The sequence below is a fragment of the Nicotiana tabacum genome, chromosome 10 (genome assembly GCF_000715075.1).
Source record: "Nicotiana tabacum cultivar K326 chromosome 10, ASM71507v2, whole genome shotgun sequence".
In the NCBI taxonomy this organism is placed as follows: domain Eukaryota; kingdom Viridiplantae; phylum Streptophyta; class Magnoliopsida; order Solanales; family Solanaceae; genus Nicotiana; species Nicotiana tabacum.
The window spans coordinates 43,133,147-43,151,394 of record NC_134089.1 but is presented as its reverse complement, the minus strand read 5'-3'; positions in this window follow the sequence as shown (position 1 = coordinate 43,151,394).

Below are 18,248 nucleotides of genomic sequence, written 5' to 3'. Positions count from 1 at the left end.
GCTAATGGTTTTATTACTTGCACGAATACTTTATTTGAATGAGTGCGGTAAGAATGAGGAACCATTAAAGCAATTTAACATGAATATTTCATTTGAGTGTTTATTTTTTTGTAAAAAGAAGAAACTACTCAACTTATTGGCTCAAACTTGAAGATTCAAAATATCCAAACTAATTAATCTGAAACCGAACTTAAATAATTCGATCCAATTCAAAATTATTTGGATTGAATTTATATTGTCATTTTTTAATCTGAAAATCAAAAATTCAAACTAAAATTTTCATATTCAATCTAAATCTAAACTGCCCTAACGTTCATCCCACGTGTGAGCCACTAACATTGTGAATCCGACCTTGCCACCACCAACCCTCCCCACAAAAGGAAGAAATATAAATAAAACAGTCTACCGTACTTGGGAAGTACCTGTATATAAAGATAATGAATGAATCACGTGTAGGATCAGTTAACAAACTACATCTGCTGTTTTCTTAATTCTCCTAAAAATACGTACGTTTTGTGTCAATTCAGTAAAATATGTTGTTAAATTATTAGTCAACATTTTAACAAAAAAATTAGGCACGGAACCCGTGTGAAATGTGATTTTATATGATATGTATATTTTTGGCCTTATTTATTGCCGGATCTCCGTGGGAGGTGTTCCGCGGAAAGTGGTTTTAAGAATATGTGGATTAATTTAATACAAATGATCAATAATGTTAGACAAGCGAATTAAAGGTAAAATAAATAACCAAACCAGTTGTGATGTTGACTCCGGGCTCGAATCTAAGCTTAGCTGTTGTTTTGCCCTCGATTCGGAGCCAAATTATATGTGAAGAACTATGAGCAAAATAAGAACTTTTGATTAACTCAGAAGCAGGAAAACAAATTTATATTGCCTTGATATGCGTGTTACCACCCCCTATTGAATAAAAATCACCCTCTTTATATATGAGGTTTTCATCCCTAGTTCAATTCGAAGAAATGTAAAAGTCTTCTTTTTCGCTAATCACTGATCTGCTGTCGATACGAGCTGAGATCCATACCGTGATATCTGGTTGGGCGCGGATATCATGATCCTTCGTTAGTCGTGTGCAATCGTTTGATAATGCTTTCCGAGGTCTTGGAGCTCGAACCAAATATAGAGGGCGTTGTCTAGATGGCTCTGATAATAAGCGCTTCGTTCGGGTCGTAGTACGAGAGGTACCTAGCTCCGATTCCGATTCCATGTAGCTATGTCCTTGCTTCGTTTGCCCCATCCAGGAAATCGAGGTGCTCATTAGCCCCGATTTACCCATATACAGATGATCCTCTCGTTTCTTAAAGAGTAGGTCTGCCTAAACGATAAGAAACAATAGATGTTACCCGGTTCCTTCCTTCATACGTTACAATCGAGGCGACGAAGAAGTCGAAACGTCCCATCAGTCTTGTCGTTCTGACTTCGGACACGTGTCAACCATGGGCTGGTCTCCTCCGAATGCAAAGCGTCGCTTACTTCCCCTATAAAAGATTCTACCTTTTGCTCTTTTTTCACTTTTCGATCAAGCATCCACCTTTGAATATTCTAGCTATTACCAACTCTTTCAAACCTTCATATCTTCATTTTTGATCTTCAAATCCTCATAATTGTTATCAGGTTCTTACCCAGATCGTCATCCTACCTTCAAGTCTTTATACTCTTTTCTTCAGCCTTCAAACCTTTTTTATAAATATTCAAGCTATCTCAGATAGTAATGGCTAAAACCTCCAAGTCGTTTCCTCAGTAGGCTGGCTCTTCGTCTTCCCACCCGGCCACATATGCCGAGGTGGCTGCTTCCAAGGTGGCTTCTCCCGAGCCTCCCATGAAAAACTTCATATCAGGGGTTCTTTAATCGCAGACGACTTCAGTGTCGAGAAAGCCTCATCCAAAGAAGACCAGGGCGAAGGAGCATGTAGATATATGCTCTATTACCGAAGATGTTCTGCTTACAGTCCGAGAGGATTGTAAATGGGAGGGCAAGGACGTAGTAGTCCCCTGGCCCAAGGATAATTTTACTACCCATGTGGAGGGGTACTTAAGTGTTTACACTAACCCCTTCATGCTGGGCCCGGTAGACCCGATGATTTTGGCCTTCTATAAGAGGTATGAGGTGTGCCTCAGGCAAATCCACCCGTCTCTTTGGAGGATCATGATCCTCTTTTGTTATTTTGTGAACCATACCGAATCCTCTCAGTTTACCCTCAACCATCTACTCCGTTTATACAGTCCCTGGATTTTTCGAGGGGGACTATTCAAGCTCAATCGCCGGGCCAGCAAGGCCTCCTTTTCGAGCATTGACGAGGATCAGGATTAGCTAGGCCCCCTTTTCAAGGTCAATTTTTAGCATCATCTTCCCAGTCTGACCTGTACAACTTTTGAAAGAGTGAATTTCTTTTTGGATAATTATTGCATTGTCAGTTGCTCTTCTTCCTGAAATAAAGCTACATTGATTAGGACTGATAATATTATTGAGGAAAGGGCAAATACAGTTTACGATGATTTTTGTTATAGTTTTATAAACTGTGTTACAAAGACTTACGGGGCCTATATTGGAATATATTTTGAGTCTAGAGGTATTGATAGGATAGTAAATGCTTGAGTACAAGTATGTGGGATAGTTGCTTGTGTGTTTGTCCAATATTTTTAAAAGAAGATTGGGTGTATACCATCTAGACCAGGGGCCTTTAGAGGTTTGAAAGTGTAATTTCAGTTATTGAGAGAGGCATAATGAGAATTGTTTTATACTATTCTGAGAGGATATTTTGTCGGCTTGGGTTAGAGGGCGTCAAATATCTGTATGATTCCAGTTCTGTTGTGTAGATGTTTGAGAAGTGTTTAATAATAATATCATGAATTCCTTTGGTGTCAAAAGTCTAGTTGCCCACAGTGTCGTTAAGTCCTAGTATTCTATTTTTCCTACTTCTCTGGATAGCTGAAAGGTGGGAGAATTTTGTAGTAGCATCCCCATTATTTATCCATTGGACTCTTGATTTTAGTTTCCAAAAATCTTGTTCATTTTGGAGGATTACGTTATAATCTTGAACAAGGTTGTCCTCAAGACTAATTTGGAAATTGGTCTTTTGTTGTGGGTCCATGTTGTCGCGCCCCCTTTTTCTCGTGAAATTGGGTTTCGACATTTTCTTGGACAACTCCTTTCCGTGACAGTAGGGAATTGGATTTGAAAGAGTCGCCACCTAACGGATTAAGGTGCGTTAGGGCACCTAGAGCAATTAACCTATATAACCAGTTTATATCACTAGAGATCGGGTAAGAGCTCAAAATTAACTTGAGGGAAAGGTGTTAGGAACCCCTCGAGGTCCACAACGGTGGGTCCGGACAAACTTAAATTAAGCGAATTAGTCTTAAAAGGGGAGAAAATAATTTGGACAGACACAATATTCAACTTATTTTTACACAAGAGTATAGCGGGCGGTCCTAAGTTTTTTAGCTTATAGGATCATTCCATGCAATGCTTTGCAACTCCCTCAAGTCGTGGTTTTACTCATAGCATTAGCGCATGTGTTATCATTTCCTTTACTACCCTTTTACTATCTTTAAGTTGTTACTTAAGCGCAATAATTGATTATAAATAATACCCTATGCGTGCACTACCCGTCCCTTACTTATGGTCCTGGAGGTATTTAGGACCTCTATTTTGGATGGTTCTAGACTGACCTATGTTGCTTAAAATGAGAAAATCTAGGCGACAAAAAAAAATTCAGATAGGATTTCATGTAAAGAACAAATAGGGGCTCACATTGACCTCCACAAGTAGACAACAAATGCACACAATTAAATCAACAAACTTGTTAATTTAGGATCCTATAGGCAGGATATCTAGATGAGGAGAATAGAATATAAAGAAGCAGTTTATTAAGGCGAGCATCGGGACCCATCAATTTGCCTACTGATTTTATTAAGCCTTGAATCTGGGCACTTTCAGGCAATAAGATATCATAGTTTTAGACCCCAGAATCATTAATAACCCTACAGATTTGCCTAAGTGATTAACAGAGTCCTATAGCCATGGTATCTACAACTGTTAATTATATACCTATAACACGGTTTCTAAGCGAATTACTGATTGTAACTCGTAAAGACAGGTTTTATCTCTTTAGATCCTATATGCATACTTTCTAATTTGCAGAATTAATTTAACTCATATGGACATGATTTCTAAGTGTTGACTTGACCTAAACTCCTATAAACATGATCTCTAAGTTTACAAACTGATTTCACCCTACAAGCATTACATCTATTAGTTTGAATCTTATAGACATAATTTCTAGGTTTTGAAACTGATTCCTTTTATTCCTATAGGCACATGAAATCTATTAATCACATGTGGGCGGAATTTTAAGCAAATTGCCAGGAAAGTTTATTAATTCACACAAATAAGATCCTATATACATGATCACTAATACACATTGAGATTGGAAATATATGTGGATCCTATAAACATGGATTTCTAATGCAGAATTAAAAAAAAACCTATAGGAAGTGTCTCTAGTATGCCAAAAATGTGAAAATGCAGAGTCACAAACAATCAAAAAACATTCTATAGGCAAGATCTCTAAACGAGTAGTAACATTCACATAATTAACCCAATAAACGTATAGGCAGGATTTCTACCCGAGTTTCAAGCAAAGATATAGAAACTCCCCCCATCTTTTACTAATAAACCCAGATCTGTTTATTAAAGAGATTATCACATTATTACAGCCCATAATGAATAAATTACATAATAGTAATAATTGCACTATAGAGAGTCTTTATAGGCCCAATCTAAACCTAGGAACCATGCCTTCAAGCACAACAACTATGAAGCAATAGGAGTGATCCATTCACAACACATTAAACCATGCTTCCAGTGTGTCAAAGTTCCCAAAGAGCCTCAGGGAACCCGGGCAATGCTCACACCAGAACCACACATTCAACATAGAATTCATAAGAAAACCAACCCCAATGTGTCAGAGTTCAAAGGAGTCTCAGAGACCCTAGGCAGTGCTCACACTGGGGATGTGAGAACCTAAATGACTAAGAGTAGGAGTTTGGAAAGTCAGTGCATAAGGGGTAGGGGTGAGTTTTGAAATACTTTAAAGTTTTAGAAGGGATAAAGTTCGGAATATAGAGTTTGCAGGCAGAACTGCTCCAAGAAACAAACAAAGTTCAGGTTCAGCATACAATTAAAATAGGGTGAAGTCTGATTAAGCTAAATACTTATGCTAGCATTTGAAACAATCATGGCTCAGTCACAGAAGCAATTAGGCAGAAGACATTTGAATTGAATAGATAGGACATATGAGTTAAGTACAAACATACTTGATTACATGCTTAGAGTTCAGAACAGGTATAAAGCTGACAAACAAATCAAACCTTAAACTAACTTATGAGAGGATTCTTGTTATTCTAAATGCCTTAGTCGTAAGTTAATTGTATTATTAGACAACCAGATGAAGGACAGAATCATGCCAGGAATTGAAACATGTTAATCAAACAATACATAGAGAAAAGAATTGCGAAGTTTAGGGAATGCTAGTTGAGAAGAAAGAAAGTAAAGATGCAGTAGCAGTTAAGTTCCAGAACAATTTGGCCTTGACTTTCAGCCGGCCAAATAATAGCCACTTAGTACAGAAATCAGAACAGGAGCAAGAGAGAGAGCTTAAGTTTAGTAGTGAGAATATGGGAGTTCGTTATCCTAAAGGGGGAAAGAGGAAGGGTTTAAATAATACTCAATGAGGTAGACAAATAAGGTAATGCATCAGTCCTACACAAATAAGGCATGAGAATAACTTCACAATCGACTTCAATCAATTAACATGACATAATGGCATAAAATCAGGCTAGTACCACTTAATTTAGGGAAAGCATTATATGGAATCAATCAATAGTCAAGTACTAGATCAAAATAAGGTAAAGAAATAATTCCAGGATCAATTTGAAGTCTAGTTTAGGGACAAATAGTATAACAGTCAATTAATGCGTAATCAGGCAAGTACCACTCAAAATAAGGTAAATATCATATAAAATCAATTATCAATCAGCAAACAAGGAGAAGAAATAAAGGAACAAGGTAGAGTGAACAAATAAGGAAAAATCAGTACTATACGAGAAAGAAATGAGTAAAAGTCTCAAACCCTAGTTTTAGGTAAACCATAAAATCGGCAGAGAAACAAGGGCAAAAAAATCATATACTATGTATAATGACCATAGACGGAGGTTTATTCAAAAGTAATAAAGAATCAGACTAGAGAAAGATCTGAAACCCTTCTTTTAAGGTAAGACACTCAAACCAGTAAGAGTAAAAGAAAATAACATAGATTTGTACCAAATAAACATATAAAGGAGTTTATTAAAGGAAACTCATAGTCGAATCAGTTTTAATTCAAGTAAAAGAAAAGGTTTGACACCCTAGATTCAAGTAAATCACAGAATCGGTAAAAATCAACATATCCACAAATAATAGAGCAAATATAGATGAAGAAAATATTTTTAAAAAAATAGAGTTTGAACCAGATTTGGTTCAAATCAAAGAGGATTTGAAACCCTTATTTGGGGTAAGTAAGAATCAAAAAAGATATGAACACGTTTGTTACTCACAAAGACTCAGAGATGAATATAGACGGAATAGCCACAGAAATCAAAGAGCTGAACCGATTTAGTTTGATTTTGACAAGATTTGCTTGCCATGTTAGGCAAGCAACTAAATAGGGTCATAGACGAGTAGCCAATGGTGAGGAGAAACCAATAAGGTAAGGGAATCCATGGTTGATTCCATATCTGGTTGAAATCGAAGGGGGAATTAGGGTTACAGCGGTAGGGTTTTAAGAGGGTGAGGAGAGGAGATGACAGAATACAGAGGCAGTGGGTTTGGGCGAATGAATTAGGGTTAGGGGCGTTTGGTATATTAAAAAGGGCTGGGCGATTGCGGACTATTGATTTCGGAGATCAACGGTCCTGATTCAAGGGTTCTGGGTCGGGTTTTAAATGGTATGGGTCCGGGTTAGTGGGTATTTGGGCTGGTATATATAATTGGGCTAGGTCCAAAAATCGATTAATAAGGGCTAGATTTTAAATACCCAATTAAATCAGTAAAATAATTTATAAAAATAATTAATAAAAGAACAAAAATATCATTTGTGCCTAAAAATGATTTAAAATAATTACTTAACATTATAAAAAATATAAAAAGTCATTTTCTGTATAGATAATATAATTATGCATATATATGGGCTATTATTGCAAAATATGCAATTCTAGCAAATGTAATTATAAAAATACAATAAAAATATTTAAGCACTATAAGGGTTTAAATGATAAATTTAGATGACTAAATCATCATAAAAATTATATGAGGGATAATTATTGGATATTTGTATAATAAAAAAATGCAGAAATAACTTGATATAAAGCTTTAAAAATTATAGAAATACTTGTGCATGTTTGTAAATGCATGTGCACTATTTTTTAAAAATATATATGCATATTTAAAATATATGAGGGAAAAATTGAGTATTAACAACTGCCCCTCTTTACCTGGGAAGGATGAAAGAGTTGTCGGATAAAGAAATGATGACCTATTTTGGCCGAATGGGATGTTTGAAAAATATAGGCCGCACCCTGGTCTCTGAGTTGCTTACATATCGCTGGTTTTACAGGAATCAGACCATGTGTAGTTCTGGACCCAATGGTGAATGAAACTGATGGAAATGTTATAGGAATGATTGTATATTTTGGAAAGGGTTCCTTTTGGGGAGGATAGTATCAGATGGGTTTATGCGAAGTTATGAATATGAGTCTGAAGCATAACGGATGTATCACAGGTCAAGTATCTGAACGGTCATGGGGTAAAGGTGAGTAATTGATGAGAATCAGTTATGTTTGAGATAACAACAATATAAAAATGGTATGAGTGGAAACCAGAGCAATAGTTGCTCCTGTTTGAAGAACGGCTACCTCCTGGATTTCCTGCAAAACTTAAAACACGATGCATGCAAGTGTATAAACTACTGCAGGAATTTAAACATGTTCCAAGTTCCCATTGGACCATGAAGGTTGTCTTTGGACAGAGAGGATGACGTCCTTAGACCATGACGTCCTGGGCCATGAATCTTGAGATGGGGGATTCCCAGGCTATGAAATGATGTTCTCGGGCCATGAAAATGGTGCCTCTGAACCATGACGCCTTTGAATAATGATGTGAAGTACTGAGAGATCCTCAGGACATGACATGGTATCTTTAGGCTATGAGAATGATGCCTTTGGACTATGATGCCTTCAGATAGAGACATGATGATGGATCATATAAGCAAACAAGACAAAGCTTAGTCTTTCATAGAATCGGGATAGAGCATAGCCCTGGAAAAGGTAAAATAGTGCTAGGTTTCAGATAGTGTAACATTCAACACTAGACAAGGAAAGGCAGAGCTTAGCCTTATATAGTTGGGGAGGCAAGGCTTAGCCTCATGCAAGGAGAGGAGACAATGCTTAGTCTCATACAGTGGAAGGCAGTGCTTAGCCTTACGCAAATAGGGAGGTAGGGCTTAACCTCATGCAAGAAAGGTAGACAATGCTTAGTCTCATGCAACGGAAGGTAGTGATTAGCCTTATGCAAATAGGGAGGTAGGGCTTAGCCTCATGCAAGAAAGGGAGACAATGCTTAGTCTCATGCAAGGGAAGGCAATGCTTAGCCTTATGCAAATAGGGAGGCAGGGCTTAGCCTCATGCAAGAAAGGGAGACAATGCTTAGTCTCATGCAAGAAAAGGGAGGCAGGGCTTAGCCTCATGCAAGATTTGAGACAAGGCTCTCTTAGAGGGAAGGCAATGCTTATCCTTACACAAATATGGAGGTAGGGCTTAGCCTCATGCAAGATTTGAGAAAAGTCTTAATCTCATGCAGAGAGAAGGCAATGCTTAGACTTATGCAAATATGGAGGTAGGGCTTAGCTTCATGCAAGATTTGAGACAGGGCTTAGTCTCATGCAGAGAGAAGGCAATGCTTAGCCTTGTGCAAATATGGAGGCGGGTCTTAGACTTATGCAAGATTTGAGACAAGGCTTAGTCTCATGCAGAGAGAAGGCAATGCTTAGCCTTATGCAAATATGGAGGTAGGACTTAGCCTCATGCAAGATTTGAGACAAGGCTTAGTCTCATACAGGAGAAGGCAATGCTTAGCCTTATGCAAATATAGAGGCAGAGCTTAGCCTCATGCAAGATTTGAGATAGGACTTAGTCTCATGCAAAGAGAAAGCAATGCTTAGCCTTATACAGTGAACAAATAGCAAATAGGAGTAGAATATTTCTTAGCTGGGGATATATTTGCGCTTGGCGGTCCGATTGTTATGAATGTTTTAAGGCGTACGTACTTGTAGTGATTCATTGTCCCTGCATTTAAAGAAGGATCGTAAGTTTTGCGGGGAGGTTGGTTCGTGCCTTTGTCTGCTTGTTTTGCTTTGCTTTGCTCTAAACACCCTATTCGAGTTACCCTGGGTAACACCTGGCTATCACAGAAATAAAGTTTTTGAAAATGTGCATTTATAGAATCATTTTATGAAACATAGTGGTAAATAATATTAGGTAAATTAGGTGAACTAATGATTGTAACACTTTTAGAGACATCGCAACTTCCTTGCATTAGAATTTTGAGAGTCCTCCTCAAAATTCTGCCCCGGTGACTTAATTAATTTGTGACTGTCTTGCATATGATGGCGTTGACTGAACTTGTTTAGGAATTTTGAGTGTCCTCCTCAAAATTCCGCCCCAGTTTCTGGTTCTGGGGAAATGAAGATTTTATTAAGATGTGACTGAACCCACAGGGCTGCCTACGTATCCCCTCTTAAACGGGAATTAGGTCAAGCGTAGTTCAGTTATATCAGATGAAGGAAGGCAAACGATCTAAACATAGTATCTCTTGACTGCATCTGAATTGATAGGTTTTGGTCAAACTTTTCCGTCCATTTTTGCAAGTATGAGTGCTCCTCTTATTAGTACCCTGTGAACCATGTAGGGACCTTTCCAGTTGGGTGAAAATTTCCCTTTGGCTTCATCCTGATGTGGGAAGATCCGCTTCAGCACCAGCTGCCTCGGTGCGAATTGTCTTGGTTTGACCCTTTTGTTGAAAGCTTTGGACATTCTATTCTGATAAAGCTAACCGTGACATACTACATTCCTTCTTTTTCCATCTATGAAGGCTAGTTGCTCATTGCGGCTCCATATCCATTCTGTATCACTGAGTTTGGCTTCTTGTATGATCCTTAAAGAAGGAATTTCTACCTCGGTTGTAATAATAGCTTTGGTACCATAAACCAGTAAATAGGGAGTTGCCCCAATTGATATGCGGACTGTGGTATGGTACCCCAATAGGGAAAAGAGTAACTTCTCGTGCCATCATTTCTGATTTTCTACCATCTTCCTTAGTATCTTCTTGGCAACTTCCACAGCTCTGTTCGTTTGAGGCATGTATGCTGTAGAGTTTTTATGCTTGATTTTGAAGGTTTCACATATGGCTTTCATTAGATCACTGTTGAGATTGGTGTCATTATCAATGATGATGGACTTGAGAACCCCGAATTGACAAACAATACGATCCCTGATAAAATCTGCGACGACTTTCTTGGTTACAACTTTATAAGATGAAACCTCCACTCATTTTGTGAAGTAATTGATGGCCACTAAAATAAACTGGTGTCCGTTTGAAGCAGTGGGATCGATCGGACCGATGATATCCATTCCCCAGGCAGCAAAAGGCCAAGGTGCACTTGTTGCATTGAGTTCATTTGGTGGTACCTTTATCATGTCTGCATGTATCTGGCATTGGTGGCATTTTTGGACGTACCAGATGCAATCTGGTTCCATGGTCATCCAAAAATAACCAGCTCTGAGTATCTTTTTGGCTACAACAAAATCATTCATGTGTGGACCGCAGGTTCCGGCATGTATCTCCTTGAGCAATTTGGAAGCCTCTTTTGCGTCAACACACCTTAATAGTCATAGATCGGGCATTCTCCTAGACAAAATTCCTCCGCTTTGGAAGAAATGATTGGATAGCCTATGCAGTGTGCGTTTTTGAGTATGGTTTGCCTGTTCTGGGTATTCTCCTTTTGCCAAATATTCCTTGATGTCGTGGAATCATAAGTTTTCCATCCGTTTTTTCTTCAATATGAGCACAGTAAGCCGGTTGATTATGGATCCTCACTGGGATGGGATCGATGAAATTCTTGTCTGGATGTTGTATCATTGATGACGAGGTGGTCAGTTCGTCTGCAAATTCATTTTGAATTCTGGGCACATGCTTGAATTCTATCTTTGTGAACCTCTTCATCAAATCTTGCACATGATACAAGTATGTAGTATCTTGGTGTTTTTCATAGCCCATTCTCTTTGAAACTGATGTACCAGAAGATCCGAATCACCAATTTTCACACCTCTTTTTTACTAACTCCGAAAGGGTATAAGGGAGTTTTTTTCCAATTCAAGTGACAATCGAAACGGGATTATTATTTAAGAGTCAGAGTCGCCACTTGTGCTAGTTTATGGTGTCCTAAGTCACCAGTTTAAATCTCGAATCGAGGAAAGATTGACTCTGTTTTACAGTCCACGAACACAGAAATCCGGGTAAGGAATTTTGTTAACCCGGGAGAAGGTGTTAAGCATTCTCGAGTTCTGTAGTTCTAGCACGATCACTCAACTGTTATTATTGGCCTATTTATCTGATTTTAAAACATCTTTGAAACCTATGTGCATTTTAAAACACTTTTTTAAGAACCGCTTTTAATAATCCAATTCTTATACAATTAATTATTTGATTACATGATACGGGAACCATACCCACGATCCAAAACATGTTTATTTTATTAACAAAAAGGAATTGTGGCCGGATCACATAAATGTACCCCCGACTTTTTAGAAATTAAGTGTCACGACCACATCACGGGAACCGTACCCGCATCCATGACAATTATTTAATTGACACGCCTAAAGCAAACTATGAAAGTTCAAGGCATTTTCCTATACTAATTTTTGTATTTATGTGAGGGCCATAGGTTATATGATTCAAATGTATGAATGACACGCCTCAAAACTATTCAACTAAATGAATTAGTTTATTCATATTTAAAGCTAATTCGAAATTTAGTGTCACAACTACGTCACGGGAACCGTACCCGTAGTCGTGATGTTTTAATGACGAGCCTAAAGCAAACTACGAGATTCACAATTCTATTATCCTAAAATGGTTGTACCTTAGCCATGAGAGTCAAGAAGGTGCACAACCGAATGCCTCTTTTTAAGATTTCAATCCTAAAGCACAATTTTAAACTTAAAGAAAACACAAACCCAAGAAAAAACTAGAAAGACTTGTCTTTGAATTCAAACGAAAACATAGCTGACTCTCAAAGCAATAAATAAACAAAGCAGAATTTTGCACAATCATCTGCTTTTCTGGTTTTCTTATTAGGAAAATGACGTGCCCTTTCTACTCTGCAAACCCAAAAATGAAACAGAACTCCATGGTTTTTGATTAAAAGGGAATCAAACTTTCTTCATAAAAGCAGGCATCTATTTAGTAGAAGCAATAATAATTTTGTAACGATGATTTCATTTTTTAAGCTAGTGAATGAACTAGTAATCATAGATCTTGAAATCTTAGGTTATTACAAAGAAATATCTCACACATGGACAATATTTGATAGCATATGGATAAGCGATGCTCACCTCTATTATAGACCAACTAAAAAAACTCATTCAACGTTTCAACATATTTGCAGCTACCACAAATTTAGGATATAACAAGAACTCTTGTCAATCACCAATGGATGCACCGGTTTTATAAAAAAAACACCCCGACACTTGAATCCAGATTCCCTTAATTTGAACAAATATCAAACAAGAACAGTGAACTTATTTTGCCTGAAAACTTTAAATGAGACTAGGCAGGTCTGTTTTAAGGCTCATCACATTTAAGCTATACCAAGGTTTGGCAGATTCAAGCAGCCAAGCGCAAAACTCATCATGGTAATGCTGCAGTAGTACGAGATCCAAGCACACATTCACCAGCTATGTGTTCGATACTAAAAGAAATCTGTGGCTCTAAGAATGAACAAGGAACCAAGAAGCAATCGCTAAACCTAATTCATGGATTGATTTTCTCTTCAGCATATCGATTCTCCTTCGAGTGTAAAATTATATGGATAAGTAGCTTAGCAAAAACAACAATACACTAACAAAATCCCAATTCAATCCCGTCTTGAGTAAGAAAATTTACACAGAATCTACAGAGAAGCAGAAAGCTACCACGTTTTCTCCATCTAACTAAAGGAAATCAGTGTTTTAGAGCTGAGATGATCCAATCTTATTCAAAGATGAAAAACAAATCACTGGGAATAGGAACAAGTAAACAGAGAATGCAAACTGATTGGAAAACTAGTGTCAAGATAGTCTGTACATTTCAGTATTAAGGTATGAACAAAACTACTCCTAACTCGACTGATTGGCACCTAGTACACAAACAAGCATGAAACTTCACAAATACACGAGCCATTCAAACTTATTCGACTGGTAAACAACCAATTCTGAGGCCAGAGGATTATATGGACATTCGTTAGCACACATGTGAAATCATGGAAGAAGCTGAAAACAAGAAGAACAGAGCAGCAAAACGAAACCAAGATAACCACACAAATCTCAGGTATCATTTTACTTCAGCACATTTTATATTTCATTCAGAGATCGATTCACAACGGGAACTAAATGGAAGAAAAGAAATGAACCTGGAATTAAGAGACTGAATTAATACAACACTGAAATCGACCAAAACGAAGCAAATAGCAGCTGAAAGTCAACCCTCAAGTAGCAACAACCTAGAACTTCTCAAATTACTTCCATTCTTAAACCAAAATCCAGAGTCGAAATGAAGAAGAATGAATCTAGAGATTTAGAAAAATTTTAAACAATAATCGACATGAAATGAAATAACAGAACACTCAGTGATTTTTTTGTTGTTCTAGTATTAGAAATAAAAGAACAATAAAAAAATGAAGAAGAAAAATCTCGAACCCTAATTTTAACTTTCTTCCGAAATCTCACTCAAATCCTTTTCCAAAATCCTCTCCAAAAAAAAATCCTCCGAATAATTCCCAAAATTTCTGCCCTCAAAGTCGGATGAGGTCCCTTTTTGAAAACGAACACCTGATGAATGTGGGGCTCAGATTGAGTGAAATCAATCCAATGCCTCACACTCATCCAACGATCGTCCTCTAGAACCTTCCAATCGCGTACTATCGTTCAAAATCGGGCGAGTGAGAGGAGGGGGAATTTTTGGTGTCAAAAATCGTTACACCTATGGCAGGAGGAGAGATGGGAGAGATGCGTGGTGCAGGTTTGGATTCACTCGCCTGAATTTGGACTGAATTTGGGCTTGGTTTGGGCGAGAGAGACGATTGAACAATGAGGCATCATTTGAGATCTTGAGAGATTAGGGCTCTGTATTTGCGTGTGTATATTTGAGGCTGGGTCGAGTTAGGGGGCAGACGGGCGGGCGTGTCTTTGGGCTAGGGGAAATTTGGACGACTAGGAAGGGATTTGGACTTAACAACCCATTGGCCCAATTGGTTTCTTTTAAAAAAAGAACAACCCTTTTCATTTTCCCCTCACTTTTATTTTCTTTTTTTTTCCACTTGTTTTCTTTTCCTTTTCAATTAACAAAAATTAAACTCTAAAGCTAAAAAAACTGCAAAATTAAGTTAATTACCTACTAAGGTATTTTTTAATTACTTAATTAACAAAAATTAAAATCTTTTAATTACTCCTAAATTAAAAGAAGAAATTGCTAACTTAACATTAAAAGGATAAAAATGCAAAAATGAACCAGTTTTTGTGATTTTTCATTTTTATAAAACGACTAATTTACTAATTAACCTAAGAATGTAAAAATAAATCCTAAATGCAATGCGTGATATTTTGGTATTTTTGACTTTTAATGGAAATTAAAAATGCACAAAAATGCAAATAATTAATAAAATTTCTACAAAAAATCTATAAAATTCCAAATAATGGGAAAAATTTATTTTCTTGAATTTATGGAAGTAATTCATATAGGAAAAAAATAACATTCTCACAGCTACCCCTCTTTGCTCGGAAACACGACGAGTTTTCGTACAAAGATAAAGTGAGCGGATACGAGCGATTTTTGCCCGTTTGAATACTCCGTGGGAAGCATTTTTGAAAGATTTGACTGCACTCTGCTTCCAAGGTTGCCTACATATCCTTGGCTATAAAAAAATCAAGTCAGTGTAGTTCGGAAATTTTCGGTAGTTGGGACTACCAGGAAGCCGTGATTTCACTGTTGCTGCTGCTGCTACTGCTTGTTGAACCCCTTATTACACCTAGACATAATAAAATAAGCGAGATAAACTTATGATCTATGAATTACAAGAGTCCTATCTATATCTTCAAACTTGATCGTGCAGTTTCTGTTGCTCTGTTGACTTGTACTCTCCAAGTGAAATTCCTTTGTTGCTGACTTGGGTTGTATTATGAGGTGCTTTACCTTAGTTCTCCAGGAGGGCGCCTTATTGCTGAACTTGAGCCATCTTCCTTTGAACATTGCTGCTTTCCCTCTGTTCTCCAGGTGGGCGCCTGATTACCAACATTTGAATTATCTTCCTTTCGGCCGACACTTGACTTGTTTTCCCTTTGTTTTCCAGGTGGGCGCCTGATTGCCGAACTTACACCGTCTTGCTTTGAATCTTGCTTCTTTCCCTTTTTTCTTCAGGTGGTCTCCTGATTACCAATATTTATACGGTTTTTCCTCGAAACTCGAACTGCTTCCCTTTTTTCTCCAGGTGGGCATCCTGATTACCAACATTTGCACTGCTTTTCCTTGAAACTTACACTGCTTCCCTTTGTTCTCCAGGTGGGCTCCTGATTACCAACACTTGAATTGCTTTCCCTTTGTTCTCCAGGTGAGCTCCTGATTACCGATGCTTGAATTGCTTTTCCCTTTGTTCTCCAGGTGGGCTCCTAATTACCGACACTTGAATTGCTTTTCCCTTTGTTCTCCAGGTGGGCTCCTAATTACCAACACTTGAATCGCTCTCTCTTTGTTCTCCAGGTGGGCTCCTGATTACCAACACTTGAATCGCTCTCTCTTTGTTCTCCAGGTGAGCTCCTGATTACCAATACTTGAATTGTTTTTCCCTTTGTTCTCCAGTTGGGTTCCTGATTACCAATACTTTAACCGCCTTTCCTCGGAACTTGATTTGTTTTCCCTTTGTTCTCCAGGTGGGTGCTTGATTGCTTGACCCTGGACTGCTTTCTATTCTCAAAACTCGTGTTGTTTTCCCTCGCTCTCCAGGTGGGCACCTGATTACAACAGAATAGACAAAACAAAGAAAATTTTCTGCCCCAATTTGGTAGCTTGGCACATCCGTGAGTGTTAATTGAACCATGTTACCAAATATCTCTTAGAATTTGAAAGCTAGATCCCATTATCCAGGAGGGTCCTAAAAACTCCTAGAAAAATGATAGTTTTAAAGCTAACTTATATTTTCTAAAGGTATGACTTCTGCTAAATCTTGTTATCTATGAAGGTCTTAAACTAAATCCCATTATCCAGGAGGGTCCTGAAAATTTCCAATTGAGTCTCGTCCTAAGAATGAAAACTTCAAAACCAACTTATATTTTATCAAGTGGAGCTTATGCTAGATCTTGTTACTCATGAATGTTTTGAATTTTAACTAAGTCCCACTATCCAGGAGGGTCCTGAGAACTTCAAATTAAATCCCATTATCCAGGAGGGTCCTGAGAATTTACGGTCGAACCTGTCTGGTACTTGCTTTCCTCACGGAGGGTTTCTTTGAAACAAACGAAATTTTCTGCCCCTGTTTCAAATCAAAGAAAAATCTTGTCAGTTTAAAATATGGTGGCTAGTTTGTGGTATTCTTGCTAAAGGTGGCCTCTCTGCTGCCGTGCTTTGCTTTGACTGGTTGCCTTGAACTGGCCAAGAACTATTTGACTTTCTGACTAACTCTCTACCGCAGGACCTTGGATGAACCGAGCGCTTTACACCCAAACCGTTGTTTTACATTTCCGACCCTTCTACCTGAACCTCTGTATCTCCCACAAGATTACTAACCATTCGACCAATGGAACTTTCACTGACACCTTATTTCCCACTTTACATCATGCTATCTCTGGAATGCTTTGACCGCACTTTGCTTTGTGCAATTTGGAGGTTTGGTAGTAAGCTTTTAAATCCTTTCTTTCTTGCTTAAACAAGGCTGACATTTTGAAAAACCTTAGAGAAATAAACCCAAAGAAATGAAATGCAATGACTTTGAGAGTTAGGAATAAAGAGGAAAATCCAAAACTGGATGACATGTTTGAAAGAGAAAAGGGAAAGAGACTTATCTAAGTGGAGCAGTTGGTACCAATGATCATGACATGCATTTCGGATTAATCATCCCAGCCTGTTCAACCAATCTTCTTTTAGTCTTCGCACTTTTATGCCTGTGGTTCCCATGATCTAACTCCCTTGCCAAGTCAACAAACTTATTCGGATTGCGGTGCCCTGAAGGGTTTTCACCAACAAATCTCTCTCATTTGTTCATCTCTCAACTCACTGTCGCCTTACGGTGCCCGTGAGGGTTTTCACCAATAAGATTTTCTCATTTTAATTTCTCTCAGCTTCCCATCGCCTTACAGTGCCCATGGGGGTTTTCACCAATAAGACTCTCTCATTTTTCATTTTTTTAATCAGCACGTAGTGTTGCCCCTGATATGAGTCACCTCTACTTACTCGACTCGGCATCTCTCGAAGACTGGTTTGAATTAGACCGTAATGTGGGCTTTTGGATAGGTTTAGAAAGAAAGGGTATCATAAAGGCTCAAAACAACTTGAATGGGTTCAAAATTACAACTTTTGGAATCAGATTTCTTACAACAACCACAACTTTCTACCCCAATTTCTTTATTTGGGGACTTTTTAAATTTTTATTTTGATGGGACCGAACCGTGAGGCTGCCTACGTATCCTTAAAAGGAATCAGGTCGAACATAGTTAATATCATAGGAATTACTTTGTTGTTGTGATTTTTCTATTTTCTTTTCTTTCTCTCTTTTCCTTTTCTTTTATTTTCTTTTTTTTCTCTCCTTTTTTCACTTTTTTCCATTCTTTTCCTTCTCTTTTCTCTTTTCTTTTCTCTTTTTATTCTTTACTAACCCTTTGCGCTCGTGCTT